The sequence below is a fragment of the Myotis lucifugus genome, unplaced genomic scaffold (genome assembly GCF_000147115.1).
Source record: "Myotis lucifugus unplaced genomic scaffold, Myoluc2.0 scaffold_105, whole genome shotgun sequence".
NCBI lineage: Eukaryota > Metazoa > Chordata > Mammalia > Chiroptera > Vespertilionidae > Myotis > Myotis lucifugus.
Genome location: NW_005871153.1, coordinates 3,043,164 through 3,065,952, shown reverse-complemented (window position 1 = coordinate 3,065,952; position 22,789 = coordinate 3,043,164). Strand labels below are relative to the sequence as shown.

General features: G+C 43.7%; 1 protein-coding gene across 1 annotated transcript in view; it reads right to left on the bottom strand.

Moving 5' to 3' along the window:
- MYLK (myosin light chain kinase) overlaps positions 1–22,789 on the bottom strand; it is a 262,717-nt gene that overhangs the window by 128,232 nt on the left and 111,696 nt on the right.

The window sequence follows — 22,789 nt, the reverse complement described above, 5'->3', positions numbered from 1 at the left end:
AGCATAAATTAAACACTGGGTTTTGCAGATTTAGTATGAAAAAATAATGTAAAATATCTGAATAATTTAAAAATACTGATTACATGTTGAAAAGATAATATTTTTGACATGTTGGATTAAATAACATATATTGTCAAAATTAATTTCACCTGCCCTAGCCAGTGTGGCTCATTTGGTTAGGCATAGTCCCGTGCACCTAAAGGTTGCAGGTTTGATTCCCAGTCAGGGCATATGTCGAGGTTGCAGGTTCCATCCCTGGTAGGGGGCATGGAGGAGGCAGCTGATCAATGTTTCCCTCTCACATCGATGTTTCTCTCTCTCTCTCTCCCTCTCCCTTCCTCTCTCTAAAAATCAATGAAAAAAATCTTTAAAAGTATTTAATTCCTCCTGTTTCTCTTTACTTCTTAACGTGGCTACTAGAAAAGTTACTATGACATACTAGTAAATGCACTGCATGGGGTTTCTATTGGGCAGTGCTGCTCTAGACTGCTCAGTCTTTCTCTAATAACAGTAAACACCTAACCTCTGTTGAGGGCTAAGTATGTTAAGTAAGCACTTCTCTAAGTACTTGATGCACCTGAGCCTCAAGAGTGACTTGTTCAGAGCAGCGGTCACCAACCGGTGGTCCGCGGACCACTGGTAGTCCGTGAGGTCTGAAAGGTTGGTGACTGCTGGTTTAAGGAAGCCTTTGGAGCAGCAGTCGACAATCGGTGGTTCGCAGACCACTGGTGGGCCATGAGGTCCAAAAGGTTGGCGACCGCTGGTTCAGAGGATATTTCCCCAAAGAGAGGGAAATGTAGACAGAGGTAAATTTCAAGGAAAGAAATCACTTTGAGTTTCAAAGAAAGTTCCCCAAGGGCCCTCAAACCCCTGAAACTCAGCAGGCCCTTCAGAATGGACTAATCTTTGGAGGAGCAAGGCTCAAACTGGCCCATGGATACACAGCTTGGGACCCAGAACTGGGGGATTTTAGCACTGGAAATGCACAGAAGACATCACAGAAACCTCTTGAGAAAGACAACGTTTGAATTACAAAACATGGTAGCAATGGCTTTTACTTATGGATCCACGCCAAGAAAAGAGAGAATGAATGCGGGTGAAGCAAAACCAGAATTCACTGATGACCCCAAATTGCATTCACCATGAAAGTCCTCGGTGACCTATAGAATAATCCTCCCCACACCCCCCAGTAAGGTCAGAGGGGGTGCTCTGTCAGCATGTGGGAGAAAGGGGGGAGGTGGTGTGTGCATACATGCTGGGCATCCTAACATAGTTAATTCCCAAAGCAGTTGAGGAAGAAAGACTGTGAAAAGCAGCAGCAGTCGTCTTTGGGCTGTGCTTGCTGCCCTTCCCAGGTGTCCAGCCCCCAAATCATCCTGATACTCATTTCTCAGTCACCAGGATGTAGATATCTTCTTAGGAAAGGAGGCCTGGAATCACAGGTAATGTCCCCAAAGTAAATGATCACCCTTCTGTGCCATTTATGAATCTCACAAGGCCTGCCTCTCATCCTTACTAATCGGTAGTCAGGCTTCAGTGAAAAACAAAAAAACAACTCTCCAAATCATTATTACCCATCTTATTTGTGATTTTTGGAAACAAACAAACATCTCTTTCCTATCAAAATCTATACTATAGCCTGGCTGGCATAGCTCAGTGATAGAGCGTCGACCTATGAACCAGAGGTCACGGTTCGATTCCCGGTCAAGGCGGATGCCCGGGGTTGCGGGCTTGATCCCCAGTGTGGGGCATGTAGGAAGCAGCCGATCAATAACTCTCTCTCATCATTGATGTTTTTATATCTTTCTCCCTCTCCTTTCCTTTCTGAAATCAATAAAAAAATTTTTTTAAAAAAATCTGTGTAATACTCATGACGGAGACTGACTTCCTGTGAGGGAATGGTTATTCTGAAATCCCTTCCCCCAGAGGCAGGCAGGGATGTGGGAAGCCACTGCAGCCTCACCAAGGTACTGTGTCCCATCTCAGGCTGCCAGGACCACATCAATTCTCCCTATATGTAAAAGCCCAAGTGACCTTTAGGACCTAACGACTAGAACGACCGGTCGACTAGTCAACCAGTTGCTATGATGAGCACTGACCACCAGGGGGCAGATGCTCAACACAGGAGCTGCCCGCACTCCCACAGCCAACCCACCTTGACCCCTTCTCCTGACCAGCCCCCCGATTGGCCCTAATGGGGGGATGGGGGGGCCAGCTGGCCAGGCTGAGGGACCCCACCCATGCACAAATTCGTGCACTGGGCCTCTAGTCTATTATAATATGAAACAATAGTTGTCTCTGGGTCTCTCCTCTTTTTCTTTTAGTTAACTATTATTCTCTGATATTTCTGCAAACACACCTGAATTTTGTAAAATAGAAAAGTAATTTTCCCCGTGTTGCTCGCTGTTAAAAGGGTCGCTGGCAGGTAAAATAAAACAAACAAAACAAAACAAAAAACCAATTTAAATGAAAATGTGTTCCTTTTATATTAGTGTGACTACATAATGAATGTATAGCATAAACATTCGTAATGTGTGGAGGCCCTCAAAGTACTTAAATCTAGCAATGGGAATAAAAACTCTGCTCAAATAAACTTTATGCACGTTTGAAGATGACAAATGTCATGTGCCCATATACTAGGGTGTCATCCTGTGGCACTCTCTTGGCACAAAGGTTCACACAAAGGAATATTAGGCAACAGTTATTCTGTTACAGCACAGCTCTCCTGTTAAAGCATATTTTCCAGAAACAACGAAGGAAAAGAAACCCTTCCCTATGGAAGGAAACCCTTGGGGAGTCTGGTCATGTAGTGAATTTGCAAATCATCATTATCTTCTCCTCCACCCCAATAGGCAGGGCCAGCCTAATCCAGAAGAGGATCACCGGCCTTCTGTGAGCTTCAGAGAAAGGAGAGCACTGCAGCTGGGCACAGAGAAATCATTAACTGCACCAGAGGCGTCCTAGCATTCCATTAGCAGGTACGCTGACCCCCTGCAGCCGTGCCGGCTCTGGTGGCCCATCGGTGCCTGGGACATCAATGATTAACTGGGGACACTGCGTGTTCTAGACCTCAGGGCCACAGCTCCCTCTTTCCCTTTCAATTTTCCTCTCATTTCACTCACACACACACACACACACACACACACACACACACACCCCTGAAATGTCCTGTTAAAATAAATATTTAGGGATTTTTAAATATGCTGAAACTGGCACCTCTTAGAAAGCTGTAGTGTGCAATGGGACTTTTGTTCACTCTGCATCCAAAGCAAAGGCAGGGATTTCGGTGACCTTGCTCTATTCCAACGTCTGAATGATTTGCAGCTCCAGTTCTTTTCCTCCCGATATGGGGAAAAACGTGTTCAACCACTACTTAACATGACGCAAACATTATTCCGCTTTAAGGAAACCCATTTTTATTGTCTGCCCACTCTCCGGGGCTCCTAGGTGGGGGAGGGAGAGAAGCCTGCGCTCACATCCTTGGGGTGCATGACAACAGCCCTGCCCTCCCTGGGCGCTTTATCTGCCTTCATCACAGGCCTTCGGCCAAGAAGCCGCAGCTGGTATTTTTACAGCCTGGCCCAAGACCACACTACTACCCCACTGATACTTCAGTTTTCAGAGGGCCTCCACATACAGCATCTTACTGGATTCTTGGAACACCATGAGGAAGGTGTCTGGGATTGGGCTCCCCAAAAGCAGAACCTGAAGTAGGGATTGAGGGAACCCTAACTGCAAACCCCTATCCAACAATCACAGCAGCTGGAAATGGGTGTACCCGCCTGGTGAAGGGGTCTGGGTGGAGCACCACAGGACCTGTGACAGCACACAATGCCCTTCACACTGTTAGCCCGGAGAGCTGAGGAAAGAGGCCCGGAGAAGTGGATGACTCACCAGTGATCTCACACGGCAGATTAAGTGGCAGATCAGGACAATGATTTTGGTCTCCAAGCTGAGTGGTTGTCTCTCTGTGCCTTGTTGTAAATTCATGTTTTTGGTGAGAAAAATATTATAGAATCCAAAGCATGGATAAGTGTTTATCTCCAACAGACCCTAAATCTCATCCGGGTTAAAGCAATCTCTGCTCCCGCTTTGGGAAAAAGCAAAGGGTTCACAAAAGATATGGCCATGCCACAAGCAAGTCTTGGGCTATTTGCTAGTAGAAACAGGACGGTGCTATAGACTGAATGTTTGGGTTCCTCCAAAATTCATGTGTTGAAACCTAAGCCCCAATGTGATGGTATTGGGAGGTATTAGGATGAGACTTCCAGGAGGTGATTAGAACCTGAGGGTGGAGCCTTCATGAACTGGATTAGTGCCCTTATAAAAGGGATCCTAAAAAGCTCCCTTACCCCTTTTACCGTGTGAGGACACAGCCAGGAGACAACCATCAATGAACCAGGAAGTGGGACCTCACCAGACACTGAATCTGCTGGTGTCCTGATCTTAGACCTCCCAGCCTCCAGAACCGTGAGAAATAAATGTCTGTTGTTTAAGCCACCCAGTCTATGGTATTTGTTACAGCAGAAATACCCACAGGGCCTAAGATAGACAGGGTTGATGCTATGCGCATGCCCCAGACACCCCTAAGGGCGTCAGTGTGGTACAGAGAGGGGCCAGGCCTGGGTCCAGGGGCTGAGCGTGGCTTCCTACTGCTTCAGGCTACGGCCCCTCCCATGTCTGAAGGAGTGTGGGTCTAAACAGTGACCCACTTAGCTTCTACTGGAAGATTCTTTCCTCTCCCTCCAGTCCCCTCTGAGTCCAGCCCACAGCCTCAGTCCCCTCTACTCCTCCGGAGGGGAAAACCAAGTGACCGCAAGGAGAAATGCTCAGGAACGTGAATAGGCAGCCCTGACTTTTCACCATAATGAGTTTTTGGAAACGGCCCCAAAGAGGGTCATTTTAAGAAGAATCATGTTTTTGCCACAATAACCACATTTAATTGGAGGTTGTGTTCTTGAACAAAAGCCCAGGATCAAATAAATCAAGGGCATCCCGACAACTTGTCATAAAAATAAAGATATTGTAACCATAACCCCTATAATAATTTAAAATAGTAAAACTGTGCTCCAGCTCTATAAAATGTCCTCAAAAACCTTTATGGCCTCAGAAGGCCTTTAAAAGGAATGGGGCTCATTGTGTGTGTGGTGGATGGTGAGGAGAAAGCTGGGAGGCAGGCGGGCAGCTGCTGCTACCTGACACCTACCTGTTGTACTTGAGGGACAGTTATTCAGGACCTGGTGCTGTCTTGAGATTCACTTAATGATGAAAAGGGAAACGTTCTTAAGGGCACGAAGCCTCTTGATATTCCTCTGACATGTGTAAAGGGCTTTCAGCCAATTCCAAGTTGCCAGGACAGGCTACCAGAGCCTGGGCCCAGAGCAGTGGCAGGTTCTCTGTCTCCACAACCCCTGCAAGACCCAGAGCAACATGCCTGCTGTCGTCTAAGACTGATGAGGGGCGGAAGGGGGTGATTTTGCTGGTTTTGATCATCTCCTACATGTCGTTTGTTCCTGGGTGGGCCTGCCCCTGTGTGCACACTGCAAGCCAGCACAGCTGCAGTGCACAGCTGGGCAGGAGGTGCAACTGAGGCTCTGCCCACGTCGGGATGGAGGGAGACCAAAAGGAGAGAAAGCAGAGCTGAGGCCGGGGTGAGACAGGCTGCCCACCAGGACGCTGGGGAGCTGGGAAGCTACACAAAGACGACGTCAGCAGTGAGCTGAGGAATCCTTAGGGCCAGGAACAGACTTAAGGAGGGGTACCAGTAAGTATTTATTTGAATCTTGCTGAGCACTTGAATCGATGCTGGGAAAGGCTGAGCCTGGAGGATGGGACATTAAGGAAACCTGTTGGACAAATGTGCCCCCAAGCTAGACAAAGCTGATGCTGCCACATGACTGTCCACATGCTTATAGCTGCCTGTAGCACATTCCTCTGAACTTCTTCCCCTGTTTCAAGGCGGCTTCGTCTATAATAAATAAACCCTATGATGAATGACTAGAACAGAGCTGCTGATTTAAAATAGAAAAATAAAGGAAATAAACCCAATTGTGCTGAGGAATGAGTTGAAAAAGAACCATCAGCCCCATCTCTGAGTATAAGCTCATCCGAATAATAAATAGCCGTGGAGGCACAGAAAGAAGAATGAAAACACTAACAGCCCCCAACAAATTAGATCACAAAAAAATGCCTATAAAACTTACATCATGGGTACAGTAGGAGAGTGAAGAGTGAAGGGTGAGCCGTGGGCATGACATGACCAAGCTTAGGGTCTGTGTCTGTGTCAGCAACTGGCACACCGCCCATTGGACAGGCAGCAACTTAATTAAGGCTTTGAATAATCCCGTTGCCAACTGTCAAAAGCCTTAACTGAACCCACAGAATCCATCAGGAAGAGATCATACCAGCTAAAAACAGCAATTAGTGAGAGGCTTAAAATGCTGGATGCTGCCTGTTCCTAGTCCAACTTGTGAAACAGTGAGGACAAAAGTGGTTCCATAAAAAATACATTCAGGATGTCGAGAGCCATTCCTCAAACTAGCCTAGCAAATGCCACGTGGGTCTTCAGGGGCAGATGCTGAAAATCTCTGTGATTGGCCACTCACTTTCTAGGGCAAGTTTCCTTTTCCTATGGCCCAAGACACAGATACCCCCACACCCCGACATCTGCAAGTCTGGGAATTTCTGGTTTCTCCCACTGAGAGCACATGGCAGATTCTGGCTGGGTGGCCTTGGGTTATACCTCAGGCTCTTTTGAATCTTTCAAAAACAAAAAAGATCTATTTCCTTTTATCTAGATTAGGATTATCAATGCATGGAACTTTTTTATTCCTTTTTAATGATATAAGCACCTAAAAGCCTTTGAAGCAGTTCAACAAAGTAACAGAATTGTATGTGTAATGGGGAACCTCTCACATTGACATTTTCTTAAATTCATAGTTTTCCTATAAAAACTAGTGTCCCTCTGTGTGAACCCCCAGTTCCTGTGGGAAGGCTGTGGGATTCCTGCCTCACCAGGAACCTCTCTACACAAAGTCCTGGGGTCTGGCTTTATTCCCTCTTGAGAAGGCTTCTAAGGACACAGCATCTGCAGCTGGGAAGGCTGGCCCCGGAGCACGCTCTCCAGTTTCGACTACCAAGTTGAGATATTCTCTCAAATGTATTAAAATAGTAATATTAAAGATATTAAGAAGAGGCATCATAGAGGTTTAACAAATTAGTGGCATCATAGAGGCTTAACAAATTAGTGCTGTGGCTTGTGTTTTCTTTTTAATTCCTTAAGAATCTTCTGCCGGCCTTTCCCCATGTAAGTGACACACCCCTCCTTTGAGGAACAGCTCCTTCCCCCTATACACCTCCGGTGAGACTGGTGGGGTGTGATTAGGTCAGCTGCCTTCTGACCAAAGTACTTGAACTTCAAAAATGAGCATATGATCCAAGGCGGCCAATCAGCGCTCTTCCTTGACATTTTAAATTAGAACAAAGGGAGGCCAAATTATCTATTTTCACGGGGATCCCAAGCTGGAAAGACACAAGCCTGAAGCTGTCTGCAGCCATCTTCTCCCATCCCCCCATTATCTTGCTCTCACCCCAGAAGAGGAAGCCATCTACAAGGTAAGACGTCACATACACAGTGAAGAAAAGAGATGGAGGCACTGCCTGACAGCTGTGGCGGAATCCAGATCCCCTCAGTTGTAGGAGGCACTACATCTCTATTGCTTACCCCGGAGGAAGTTGGCTTTTCTCACTTGCAAACAAGAGTTCTGACTAATGCAGGAAGGTATATGGTATCTGGAATCAGACTGGTGTGTGGGTCCTGGCTGCACTGATCACTTGTTGCCTGATCTCAGGCAAGTTAACTTATCTGGCCCTCAGTTTACATACCTATAAGATGGGATGATACCAGTATTTACTTCCATGGAAAAGTTTATTATCAAATGAAATAGCACAAGTACAATAGCCCATTAATACATTCTAAAGGTTAGACCCATCTCCTTTTTTCTTCAGAATAAGTAACTCTTTAAAATCACGTCCCCCAGAATCCACTCAGCTTCCAGCTTTGTTAACAGCGTGAAACTGTTTGTGCCCTAAGAAATACCAGCACTTGTGAACTTCTGGGCTTGCTGAGCCGCCCCTTACACAACTCACATTCAAACAGGCAACTTCAAGGCATCACACTCTTCCATAAAAACTGAACATTTTGAGAACAACTTCTGCTTTAGCTGAACTGGCTTATTATTTTTATTTAAAGAGTAAACCCCCTTAGAAAAGTAAGTATTGTTTTTATGCAACATCACAAAGCCCACTTTAAACAAATATCCAGTCTGTAGTTTTGACTGTCCCATCATTCCAGTCCTGTAACATCATGTGCACCTTTGAGTCTCATGATGTGCACCTTTGAGTCTCTACCATCCCCTTGATTTCTGCCTCACTGACTAATGCAGCCATGGAATTTCAAGGGCATGAGTGAGTGCTGGGAAGGAAATCAATCTGGGGCAATAAATCTGGAGTTCCTGGCCAGTCATGGCTGGACCTGGAGAGAGAGAGAGGCATACCTCACTGACAGAAGGGATGGAGCAGAGGGCTCCTCCCCAAACAACACACAGACCATTTGGCAATGCCTCCTACCCCTCCAACAGCAGAGCCCAGATGCAAAAAGACGGAAACTGGTCACAGGTTGTACTGGGAAGGTCCTGTCCTATGAGGACTCTCTGAGGATATAAAGTAATTCTGTTTAAAAGCAGAGGTGGGCAAAAGTAACCCAAGGGTCTCAACAATCCAAGAACATCTCGACTTGGTTCCCTTGTCTTAAATTCTGATTTTTGGTCTTTCCAAGCTGCCCTCTGACCCAACACCTGCTCCACATGCACATCCCCACACAAATGTGCATTCTGCTTGGATTCTCCCAGGTGGCAGGCTGCAAGGGAAGGGGTGTGAGCAGGTGGGGCTTTGGAAGTAGGGCCCTTCCTGCTGCCTGAGCATCTCTGGGATTCTGGCACAAGGGAAGAAAGCAGCCATGTGAGTTTGCTGCTTTATGGCAGAATGATTTCCCCAAACCCTAGGTGCCCAAAGGCATCCTGATCTGCATGGAGAATCCATGTCTGTCTGCCAAGCTGAAAAGCACAATAAACATGATTTCATTAATTGTGTTTATTCTCACTAAGACCATACATATATATGGTCAACTGGTACTGTAAGTCATAACAACAACAACAACAACAACAACAACAACAACAACAACAAAAACAGGACTCTGTTCCACTCATCCGTGCCTCCCCCTGCCCCCCAAACTTCTACTTCCTTGAGGCCACCATCTTCAACTCTTTCTGTTTTTAGCCATTTCCTCTGGTATTTTCTTCCATATTTCTAAACAAGAGCCCTTTACAACTACTGTTTTATTCTTTAAAATTTTACACATTATTTCTTAACTCTCTGCATAGATTATGTATGAGATTTAGCTCTCAAATCTCCCTCCACATACACCCTTCAGCTATCCCCAATAATTACATCATAATTTTTATGTCAATGTGTTAGTATTTGCTTCACTTAAACTATGCTCACTGCCAAGCTGCATAGTATATAACAATTACATTTCTTGAACTTTTCATTATTCATGAAGTTAATAACGGTCATTCTTTTGGTTTGCTTAAAGAACCCCCAACTTCTTAAGAGAACTATCAAATTCACAGAAATGGTCAAATGCATCAGATAATGAATTCATCAGTGGCTCTATATTTTTCCCCTTTGGAGTATCCCTGAAGCATTCTATTATCCTTCTCCACTCGAAACTGGATGCTTTCTGCTTCCTAGGCTAGATGCAGGAACTTTCTTTCATCATCCTCTCAGGGATTTCTTGGTGTGTGCCACCATTTTGGTTGAACAGCTCCTCCAGTGGTTTCTTAAGAATGAATGAATAGAAGCCTAAAATTTTAAAATCTGGATTTTCTGAAAGTGTCCATATCCTACCTACATACCCAACTTACAGTTTGTCTAAGAATGGAATTATAGATGGAAAAATCTTTGTATCTTCAGAATTTTGCAGGCATTACTTCATGACATTTGAAGCACTCCAATGTTGCTGTTGAGAGGTATAATGCCATGCTGATCCTTGCCCTCTGCACTGGGGTGTGTGTGTGTGTGTGTGTGTGTGTGTGTGTGTGTGTGTGTGTGTGTGTTTTCCTTTCAAACTTTTAGAATCTTCTCTTCCTTCCTGTCAATCTAAAATTTCATGATGATTTGCCTTGGTGTGGGTCTGTGTTCACTCATTGTGTTGGACCCTTGGAAATAGGTCTTTTCTTTATTGGCATTGCACATCTTTCCATTTTAAAGAGTTTTTGTGTTTTGACAATTTTTTCTCCACTGTTTTGTACTATGTTCCCTTTGTAGAACCCCTATGAGTTGGATATTAGCCCCACTAGAGTGACCTCTACATTTCTTCTCCATCTCCATCTTCTTGTTCTTTCAGGGAGAGTGCCTTGATTTTATCTTCCAACCAGTCTTTTGAAGTTAAAGTTATTATTTTGGCTATCATGAACTTCAAAAAATCCTTTCTTTTTCAGTTTTTCAAAACTGTTTTTGAATAATCTCCTCTTTTTGTTTAATGGAAGCAACATCTAACCTCTGAGGTAATTTCTTTGAAGTTTTCCATTTTCTGTATTCTTCTGGTCTACTTAGTTCCTTTTTTGGTTCTTTTTGTCTATTTCATAACAGAGGCTTCCCTCAGACATCTGATGATCCTTCACTGATTTTTCATTTCTATATATATAAAATCCTAAGCAACTGGTAGACCGATCACTATGACATGCACTGACCACTAGGGAGGAGGCAGATGCTCAAAGCAGGAGCTGTCCCCTGGTGGTCAGTGCACTTCCATGGCCAGTCAACCTCCCTTGGTCCCTCCCCCTGGCCAGCTGGCCCCGATCGGCCCCTATTGGGACTGGGCAAGGGACCCCACCCATGCACGAATTCGTGCACCGGGCCTCTAGTATGTGAATAAAGACATTAAAAATTCCATGCACACAAGTGGGGGCTTGTCAACTTGTCAGACCTCCAGTAGAATAAATGGGTAAAACCCCTCAATTGTTGGTATCTACGGATCTCCTTCCTTGAGATGATCAGTTTCCATGAAGAAACTGTACTCTCCCAATTTCCTGTTCTGGTGGTGGTGACACAGTAATTAAGCCTGAGGAAAGGCCATGAGGGGTCTTATTTCAAAATGCTGCCTTTCACTTAGCCCTTCTCCATTTTGAGTGGAACACCTCACCCCTGCCTATAGCTGTGCCTTGTGTCCAGGAGTTGAGAGATGGTCAGGTTTAGTGTCTTCACAGAGAAGCTTCAATCCTTTGGAGCAGGGGGAGGAACAGTGTGGTTTGGCACATGGAGGGAGTGTGGATGGGGACCTGGGTCTAACTGCTCCTTATGACATACCCTTTCACCAATCCTCCAGTTTTCAGCTTCACTCCATAACCCAGGCTTTGAAAGGACTTGATGTCTCTAATTCCTCAGCCTTTTCAGGAATTCTCTGGCACAAGCAGGCTTACTTTTTCTTGTTGCCCACTCCCCTAACCACAGGCATAGCACAATGCAGAATGCTGAAACCCAAATCAGCCAATCATCTATCAGCTTTCCATCATTCATCAATCTGCTGACATCTCTTATCTGCTGTTGTCTCCCTCCCATTCTATCTGCCCCTTGGGTTTATAAGTTTTTTATAAAAACTCATTTTAAGGATGCTTATGATTTTTTAAAAACTCAGATAATAACATGTTGGCAAGGATGAAGAAACTGGACTCTCTGTGCATTGCTGGTGAGAATGTGAAATGGTGCAGCTGCTATGGAAAACGGTATCATGTTTCCTCAAAATTACCATATGATCCAGCAATTTTTACCTCTATGTAAATATCTCAAAGAATTGAAACTGGAGGCTCAAAGAGGTATTTGTGCACCAATCTCCATAGCAGCATTAGTCACAATAGCCAAAAGGGGAAATGACCCAAGTGTCCATCCATAATGAATGGGCAAACAAAATGTGATATATGCATACAATAGAATATTATTCAACCTTAAAAAAGAAGGGAATTCTGATACATGCTACAACATAAATGAACCTTGAAGACATCATGATGAATGAAATAAGCCAATCACAAAAGAACAAATGCTATATGATTCCACTTGCATGAGCCACCTAGAGTAGTCAAATTCATGAGACAAAAAATAGAATGGTGGTTGCCAGGGGCTGGGAGGAGGGTTGAAAGGGGGAGTTGTTGTTTAATGGGTACAGAGTTTCAGTTTTATAAGATGAAAAAAGCTTGAGAAATGGATGGTGGTGGTGATAATTGTACAACAATGTAAATGTACCTAATACCACTGAACTGTGTACTTAAACATTGTTAAAATGGTCAGTTTTATGCTATGTATATATTTGCCACAATAAAATAATTAATGAACCATATATGTGTGGTTCTATTTTTGGCTCTATTTTTGAATGCTGTTTTGCCTCAATCATCTGTATGTTTACCCTTTGCCAAATACTACATTGCCTTTAATACAATAGCCTTATGTTAAGTATTAAAATGAAGAAAAAGAAGTCTGAAAAAATATAAATCAGATCAAAGTCACTTCGATATAAAAAATTTCCAATTTTATGCACTAATAATAAAATCCAATTAGCATGGCTCACAAGGCCCTCTGAAACCTGGCCCTGCTCTCTCCCACTCTGTCCTTGCCCACTGCACTCCTGCCACACGCTGCTCCTCAGTGGGCCAGGAGATAGGATGAAGACAGCAGGGTCTCCACCCAGAGTGGCTCCCAGGCTGTTGGATGAGAGGGTTATGCCACCAACCAGAGCATGTCCAGTCAATGCTGCGGGAGCACAGGGGAGGGTGGGGAGAAGCTCGGTGGGCTGTTGTTTAGCGTTTAGCAGGAATCCCAGGCCACTTCCCACTATAGTGCTCTGCCCCAGGGAGCTGGGGTGGCCTGACTGAGAGCACTGGGTTCATAGGAACCAGCCATTCAAGTTTGACTAGACAAGAGATGGTTGCTGACCTCATGTCAGCGGCTCAGGGACCCCACACTGAGATGGGCTCCAGGAGAGGTAGGCCCAGAAGGGTTCCAGGCCAGGGCAGTGCAAGCACAGCCAGGAGGAGCCCGGGGGCTCCCTCTCAAGCTGCCCCCCCGCTTCCCCCCAGTCTTTCTCCACAGACAGCTCCAGGCTAACCAGAGCTGGTCTCTTCAGTCACTTCTGCCTGATTTACAGCTCCTGCCAATTTTATTCCATGCAGTGCAGTTCTTGCACAAGCTATTGTTGGGGAATTTTAGGGAAGGGCTCCAGACACAGGAAAGACAGAAGGAGTAAATGGCAATGACTCTTGAATAAGGTCCTATTGTGAGCAAGCCTTTGCTTGGTGCTTCTCTGGGTGTTTGTTGGTGGCATGTTAAGGGAAGGGGCGTGCCAAAGGGGTTTGAGTCCTAGTGTAAAACACACATTTAAAGCAGATTTAAACATTCCAGTCTAAGCCATTGAAATTTATTTTCTGAAGAAGCATCTGGAAAAATGGAGGGAAAAGCTGCCCAGTTATTTAGTAAAAACAAAACTCAAACTTTCCTTTCCCCTTCCTGCCAATGTCCCTTTCAACTATGTGATCCTCAGGGACCCACAGGGGCTGGGGCACAGCTGGGTTGGCACAGAGCATCTTCAGACCCAAGGGGCCCGGACCTACAAATGGCAGCTGCAGTCACTGACTGGAAGGCTGGGGTGCCCCCACTCCCAAAAGCTGTGCATGCAGGCTTAGTGGAGACTGCTTCAGCCTGACCAACCCTGGCTGGTAGAGGGGGATTCAAAACCAGCCAGTTTCCCAGATTGTTACAAGAGAAGCTTGAGGGTTTCTCGTGTTGGGAGCTCTGCAGCCCAGAGAGCCCTTCTCCCACCTCCTAATCAGGCAGCCTGCAGAGAGCCTGGGCATCTGCACTCCTTTTCTAGACACACACAACTATAAGAAATGAAATAAGTGCCCCTCCCCTGTTAGACAAAAGCTCTGGTTCCCGATCTGGTCTGAGGAGCTGTGGGCGGGGCTCGGCCTCTGCCTCCTTGTGGTGACTGCTCGGCCCACACCGGCTCAGAGAACTCCAGGTGCAGCCTGAGCTACTGAACAATGAGGGGAGGTGCTGGCAGGCGCCCGGTCTCCCTACAGAGGGCCTTTACTGAATTAAGCAAGTCAGCCTCAGTCTCCTCCAGGCCTGAGGGGTGGGGGAGAGGTAAGAGCTGTGGGTGTCAGTCCCCTGGGAGTGTCAGAAAGTGGCAGGGAGAAGCTATTCCTCGTGAAGAATGGCGCCTGTGGGCTGCCTTCAGGAGAGCAGGCTGCTGGGAGAGGCCCTGGCGGCTCCTGGGAAGTGGCCTGGTTTGTACTCTGTGGGACTAGAAGGATCTGTAAACTTGCTATGACCTTAGAGGGAACATGACAGCCTAGAAAAGCTTAACATCTACGGCCATTACTCACCTTCTCCGGGAGCCCCTAGACTGGGAATGCTGCTCACACTCCCTGCCGCTCAGCGACTTCCCACTGCAGCCACTTCACTGACACTGGTGCTGCCACAGCCTGAGCAGGTCAGGGGCTTCCTGTCCCTGAAGCCAAGGGGAGCCAGGCCAGTTTGTGGTGCAGAAGGAATGGGTAAGCCTGGGGCCCAACAGCCCTTCTCCTCAGCAGTAGTGTGAGAGCAGTTTTTATTTCAAAGCCGTTTTCTGTCTTAGAAGCCTCACAGCTGGGTCCAGGACCTGGGTCCCATTAGCAAGGTGGGTGTTCTTCAAAGTGGGAAAAGCTAAAGCTGCTTGGCCCTTCGTTTCTTTTGAATTGATTTTGCTGTCCAGCTGAGTCATATGAGGGGAGACCCATGGAACAAGGGGAACACTGACCCATATGACTCACCCGGGCCTTCTCTCTGATAAAGACCCCTACCACCACTCAGGGCTCAGGCCACTGCGGGTCCTGACCCCTGGCTACAGGAGGGCCTAGTTTCTAAGCAGACTTGCAGATTAGGTACTGGGGAGAGAGCTCCATCCCTAAGTAGGGAGTATCTATAATAATAAAAGCGCAATATGCTAATTAGACTGGACATCCTTCCGGATGACCTTCCAGATGAAGCCAGGGCTTCGAGGGAAGCCCGGGTCCCCGGTGCCAGAGGGAAGCCGGTGCCAGCAGCCGGGGCAAGGAAGGCCTTCTCTTGCACAAATTTCGTGCATTGGGCCTCTAGTTTATAAATAAAGTTAAAAAAAAAAATCCTAAAACTAGGGCTAAATGCCAATACAGCCAATTCTCACTTATCTCCCTGCTGCAAAAGATCATTATAGTTCTATTTCTATTAGTCCATAGGCTGTGTCATGCCTCAGAATTTTCTCCTAATGTCCTTCTTTTAAATGTTCACCATACAGTGTTAGGTGAACAAGATAGATACCCTAGAAATGTGCAATGCTAGTGGAACCAAGCAAGGAGCAATTCTGAGAAGCTACACCCTTCCCCTCTCTGCCCGCTCCTCCAGGGCTACTCACTCCCCCTCTAGTGAGTCTCCCCAATTATTCAGCCCCCTCTGATTTCTCGTACCTTCACACGATTGTCTAACGTGACCACATTTTTTAAAACCAGTAGACATTTATCTGATCACAGTGCAGACTGTTTAAAATCAGGCCTGTCCCAGAAAATCTGAGGCAACTAATCACCATTACATCACCTTTCATATTTCTTTCTGCCCTACAGCAAGCCCAGTGACCATATGTTCCATAAAAAAAAAATCAGGACACATTATCTAACAAGAGATTTATGGGCAGCCTCCAGGTGCAAGAAGGAGTTGGTGTTATAAGTCTCAACATTAAAATATTGGAACTCCAAGGGTATTTGGATGACTTTACTGGAAAAAATGAGAATATTCTAAATCAGAATGGCTCACAATAATCTGAGATGAGAATTTCTATACCAGTAACAGTTATACTTTTATTTATTTCAGACACAATTGGCACAACTCCCTACAAGACTCTGAGTTACTCAAGAGGGGGAACTAGACATGACACCTATTTTAAAGTTCTCTCCATGCCCAGCATGGCTAGTAAAGCCACTAGGGAGTGGAGGGTTGGCTGATGTCTCTCCTCTCCAATCTTTATGTCCCAGCTCAAGTGTATTTTCACAGACACCTCTCTTGATTTCCCAAACTAGGTCACACTGCTATGCTCTCAGGGCACCTTGCATTCTTTCTTCAGTGGGTCTCATCAAAGTTTATAATTCACCTGTATGCACGGTCACTCTCACCTGTCTCACAGCACTAGACTGTAACTGCCTGTGGAAGGGGCTGAAATGGTTTGGCTCACCAGTGAGTCACCAAATCCTAGCACACAGCTTGGCACATAGTAGGTGCTTGATAAGTATTTTTAAATTAATGATGTGGTCTCTCTGGTAGGTCCCAGGACTCCATATTTCTCCTTTACACTAACATTTTTATTAACTACTTAAATGAAGACTGCAAGGCTGCTCATGAAAACTAAAGTTGGCATCAGTATTGAGGTCATAACTAAATCAACATTCTAAAAGAACAAAAGCCCAAATAAAAAGAAACTTAGGAGAGAACAAATCCTGTGAAGGCTCTAAATCATTTAGACAACATCGAAGTAGGGGGCAGCTCATGTGTAAAAGGAGCTGGGTAAGAGTTTCCGAAACATTATTCAATCTTAAGCTATTTTAACAGAGAGAGCATGATGTCTGAGCAAGGAGAGGGCGGTCCCATTCTGCCTGACCACCACTGACAGGACCCTTCCAGGCACACATACCACACGTTAACAGGGCGTCGATGAAGGGGCTCATGATCTGAGGGGATGACAATGCCCACTGCCCAACTGGCACCTTACAGGTAATCAAAAGATGTCTACTGAAGCACAGAAAGACTAATGGATGGAAGTGAGTATATTTAGCCTGGAATAAAACACAATAAAAGAAGGACATATCTGTCTTAAGTATATGAAGAAATCTTGTATAAAAGAGTCTATGTGTTGTGTAGCTCCAGAAGGCAGAACAGGAATGAATGGGTCCAAAATCTGAAGAGGCAGATTTAGGCTCATACGAGGAAGGATAGCCATGCTGAATAGCCCAAGGGGCCATGTGTAACACGGGAGATCCCCGCCTTCAGAAGTGTTCACAGTGAGGCTGGATGTCGTCAAGGCAAGACTTCAGACCCTCGGAGGTACCTACCAGCCCAGTCCTAGTTTTCTAAGAATTTATCAGAACTGAAAGCATAAGTGAGAAAGAACATGAAAGAAGTATTTCACTTATACTTTAAGTAACCTTTGGGCTATAAATAAGAGCTTGGAATGATCTGTTCCTTGAAGGGTTTGATGAACTCACCCACAAAACTATCTGGATCCAGCACATTTTCAGCAGGAATTTCCTCAACCTTTCCGGTTCCTTTCACTAAACTTTTCAGGGTTTCAGCTTCTTTTTAAGTCAATTTTGAAGGTTGCTATTTTCTTATACAACATCTATTTCTTTCAAGATTTCCAAGTGCATTATCAGAGTTGAACATGAAAATCTAATTTTTGTCAACTCCATATTAGTGGTTAGAGTCTCATTTATAAATTTTCAGTATATTTTCTGTTTTCTTTGATTGGCCTGGTTGGGTTTTCCTATTTTAAGACTAGTCCTTAAATTTATTCATTAATATTGTTTTTCTATATTGTAATGAACTAATTTATGCTTTTATATGAAGATTTTGCTTCTGCTTTCCATTAGCTCGTTCTACTCTCTGATTTTGTGAGTTGAATGCTTAGTTCATTAATTTTTAGTATTTTTTGTTCAATAAATAAATGCATGAAAGGCCATGCATATCCTCTGATATTGACTTTAGCCACTTATAAACTAACTACTCAAAAATTGTTTTCACATCTAGTACCTATTATCAACTAGAAAAAGCAAACACACACATATGCTTCATCTAGGAATAAATTTTAAAAGTGCGAAGGTCCCATATAATAAAAATGTTCTGAAAAACATGAGTTCTTGAGTAAATAAAAAGGAATACTCTGTCCTTGGATTAAAAGCAATCAATTGGATTATACTATTAGATATGGCAATGGTAAAAAGCTACAATAATTCAAACTATTTTGGTACTGATATAAGAATATACATACTGATTAATAAAGCAGCCCAAAAAAATCCTAAAACAAACCCTATACATAAGACATTAGTACATGATAAAAGTGACTTCAAACAAATGGGAAAAGAATGGATTATTCAGTAAGTACAGATAATTTGGGGGGAAAATAATATTTAGAATTCCCACCTCAAACTACACACCAAAACATCCATTTTTATTAAAATGTTAAAAGTTAAAGAAGAAAAACACTAGAAGAAATGCAGATATAATCTTAAGATTCCATGCATGACACCAATGACAGAAACAATAAAGATATGTGACCACTTAAATTTTAAATTTTGTACAAAAGCAAAATTACGACCAAAATGAAAAGGTAAACAAACTAGAAATAGTTGAATTATATACAGATACAAAAGTGAAAGATTTTAATACATAAAACATTTATATGACTAAGTAAAAGGAGCACATAAAGAAAGACATAAAGGATATGAAAAGAAACTCATGAGGTAGACAAATATATAAAAATGTTTAATTTAAAAGTAATCAAGCAAATGTAAAATAAAATGTGGTATCGTTCATTAAAGTTTGTTAATTTAATAGGTAAATCACTACTAGTAGTGATTACAAATCCTTAAACACTGCTTATGCAACAATTTAACTTTCATCTTTCTTACCTATAAGATAGCATAGTAATGTTGATCTTAATGGCTATCTTAACAATTTAGAAATAGGTATAAAAAGACTTAAAAAGATTCAATAAGTCTAAGATCTGCCTTTGGAATTATCAAAAATGCCCATGATGATGGTTGTAAGTTTATTTTATGTAAAAGATCAAATATTAGAAATCCAAATGTCCAAAACATAGTCCATTTAAAATAATTACGGTAAAACAATAAGATAAAATACTATTCAACTATTAAAAATTATAATCTTGAGGCATGAGAAAATATTTAACTATTGAGTAAAATGGCAGCTGACAAACTATAGTTATTCAATATGCATAATATGATATTAATAACCATATATATTTTCCCTGTTATAAAAAAAAAATTCAAAGGAAACCCATATAAAATTAAATAGCTACTATCTCTGGTTGGTGGTATTATTTTCTTTTATATACCTTTCTATATTTCCAATTTATTTTTTTTACAATGAAAATATTTCACTTTTTAAAAACTTACCTTACTGAAGTTCAAATTATGTACATTTGCTGCAAGCACATTTATATGCAAGTAAATAAAAGAGAATGGCTGTGAGTAAAAGTCCCCCCAGAAAGGAAGACTTAGGAAATGGCACGCCACACTTGTCTGTAAGAAATTTCGGCTGTGCCCTGGCTGGGTAGCTCAGTTGGTTAGAGCATCGTCTTGAAACACCAAGGTTATGGGTTCAATCCCCAGTCAAAGGACATACAAGAATCAACCAATGAATGCATAAATAAATGGAACAACAAATATCTAATTCTCTTTCTCTCTCTCTCTCCCCTCCTTCCTCTCTCTCTCTCTAAAATCAATAAATACAATAAAAAGAAAAAAGAACTTTTGGCTGAAATAGGCATGGCCTGTGGTCACTTGGCAGTTAGCAGCTTGCTCCTGGAAGGTCCTTTGCAGCAGGGGTGGTAAGGTTTCTGAGTGGGTGCTTTGAACAGTGTCCTCATTTCCTAGCTGGTGTGGAGCAGGGCTGTTGAAAGGACTTCAAAGGACAATGGCGTCCATCATCACTTGCCCAGCAGGCAGCCCACACCCTTGCCCAGAGAACTTTGCTTTGGTTAACTCATCCTGCAAGGACTGAAGTCAGTGGTTAACTCCAAGCCCTGAAAGAAATACCAACTGGCAGTCCTGGCCAAATCCTCTCTCAGGTTTAACTGGTTTCGATCTTTGAGCTGAGTCTGGAACGAGGCAGAGTCACCCCTAGTCCGCAGCTGAGGCCGCCAGGGCCTTGGCAGGGTCCTGGGGCTGGGCTCCATCCACAGAGTGAGACAGCTCTGGGGCATGGAAAAGCAGAGGCTGGACGCCAACTGCCTCCCAGCTGTTTTCAATAAGGCTCCACTTCTGAGGTTGCTGGCAGACCTCTGGAAAGATCTGAACCAACTTCACATAATGTTTTCCATCAAACCCACACTTAAGTAATATTCTCTTAACTCATGAACTACACATGAAACCTTTTTCCTGTCACTTCTCAGCTCCTCTCCCTGAGCAACCTACAAGTAGGTCAGGCCGGGGTTACAACGCTTTTGCAGGGTCAGTGGAGACCACAGCACAGGCCTCGAGGCACTTACCCAAGGACAGAAGGGTTGGACATTTGGCCTCACTACATACACACCACATTATGTACCTCATTTCATTTAAATCCTCCCAATCTCTTAGGAGGTCAGCCTTACCATGCTAATTTTACAGGAAAGAAAAATAAAGTTCAAAGAAGTTAAGTAATTTGTACAAGGTCCCTGATTTCATGTTTTTTCCCCCGACAGCCTTGCGAGGAAGTCAAATTAGGATCATGGGCAAGAAAGTTCCAGATATCAAAAGGCTCTTCCAAGACCACCTCATCTTTTGCAAGACATTTTGCCAGGGCACCCCCAGGGAGTATTCTCGAGGGTACAGTTAAATGAACGACTCCGTGATGCCCTAGGATGGATCCCACCTTCTCCATGAGGCCTTCTGAATGCTTCTTGCACATTTTATAGTATTTAGTCTCTGACCATAGAGCACAGGGTTTTGTTCACCAGTGTTGGTTCTTTCACTCACTCCGCCATGGCTTATAGAGCACCTTCCCGGTACTGTGCTAGATATTTGTAGGAGATACGAAGATTATTAAGGACTAATCTCCACTCAGGGAGCACCTATTCTTAGAGGGGATCTGGAGAAGACAGCTTTAACACAGATCTGATCCACTGAACATGTTAAGTGAAAGTGTGTGCTTACACTTTATCACTTCAATCAGGCTGCATCAGAGCTTAGTGAAGGAAAACCGAGTGCTCCGTGCTACACATCTCATAGGACCAGCCCAGTCCGCACCTGCCGCACACCCATGTTAGTCAGTGCAGCAGGGCTGGCCCCCACCTTCGGAAGCCTGCTCTCTATTGGCGGGATAGGATCCACCCATAAGGGCTCCTCATCTAGGACCCAACAAAGACAAATTGACAAACATAGTCTGAATAAGGATTATTCAAATGGAAAGATTAAAGTCAATGAATATGCGGGCCAAGAGCTGATGTGCGTAGAAGAGAAGATAAAAACAACAAATTGTTGTTCAAGGCTTGGCCCTGTGTGATCGGAGGAGTCGCTGAGCCTGAAACTCCGTGTCTGACACCAGGACAGGGAAGCTGGCACCAGGAAATTAAGCTGGAGAGCGAACAGACAGATACTGGGAAGAATCAGATGAAAGGCAAGCCAAGGCAGGAAGAGCTGGTGGAGGGGTACAAGATGTATCTCTCAGATCAGGGAGCACATGGGCCGTGCCAAGTGGTGCTCTGTCTCATCGCTTACTGATGGGAGTGGGAGAAAAGATGGGTTTAAAAATGCCCAGAGCCGTTGTCCTAGTGATCCTGGGAGGCAACTAATCAATCCCAAGGAAATAGTAAATATGGAATTGAAAGCTTCGCCTATGAAAATGTTCATCAGAACTTAAGTTATAAAAGGAAATACTGGAAACCATCTAAATAACCAAGAATGGAGGAATGATTCAGTAAATGGTAGCATATCAAACTTAATGCAGTATTAGACTAACAGTGATTGGAAAAACAAGATGCTGGGTGGAAGAAAATAAGACACAAAACAGTATGAACAATTCTAATTATGACTAAAAGTTACTAAGCACTTACTATATTACATATGTAGCAGAGACAATTAATTTAAATAACGCCACAATATAAGTAATCTATCAATTTTATAGACAGTGGGGTAGTAGGAAGAGCTAAAGTGACTTAAAGAGTCACTAGGTATATTACTCAAGATCACAGCTAGTGAAGGGTGTGGCTGAATGCAACTCAAGCCAAACTCCAAGCCTGCCACCCTCCAGCAAGCCACCTTGCCCCCAATAAATACTATAATTATCCCTACACTGACAGCAAAGAAACCCCAGCTTAGCAAAGAAACACAAGACATAACTATAAAACAAAATTATAATAGTGGTAATATAGCAAAGTAGAACCATGGGTAGTTTTATTCTTTCTATTTTTGCTTGTCTAAGCTTTCTCAAATAGCATATTGTATTTTTTCTTTAAAATATTCTTAAAGTAAGATTTTTAGAGTGGTGCTTTGGGTAGATCAGTGATCCTGACCCTATTACTAATATAATGCCTACCATCTTATTAAGCAACAACTATGTGTTACAGACTTCTGCTATTGTATCAATCTTCCTTTCCTCCCAACAAGGCTACAGAGTAGGAATTATTATTTCCAAGCTAACCTATGAAGCTTTGAGAATAAAGTAGAAGAAAGTCAAACCCTTACCTTAACTAATAAAGAATTAAAAAAAAAAAAGAAAAAAAGAAATTCAAACCCAGATCTCCTTCCTGGCTGCAAAACCTTTACTCTTTTGGCTCTTCCTACTGCCCCACTGCAGGGAGGGTCTTGGTTCCCTGTCCTAATATTCTATGATCATTTGAGCTCTGACAAGCACAGGTTTATAAGCACAGGGCTGGCCACTGCTCCCTGAAGAAGTCGAG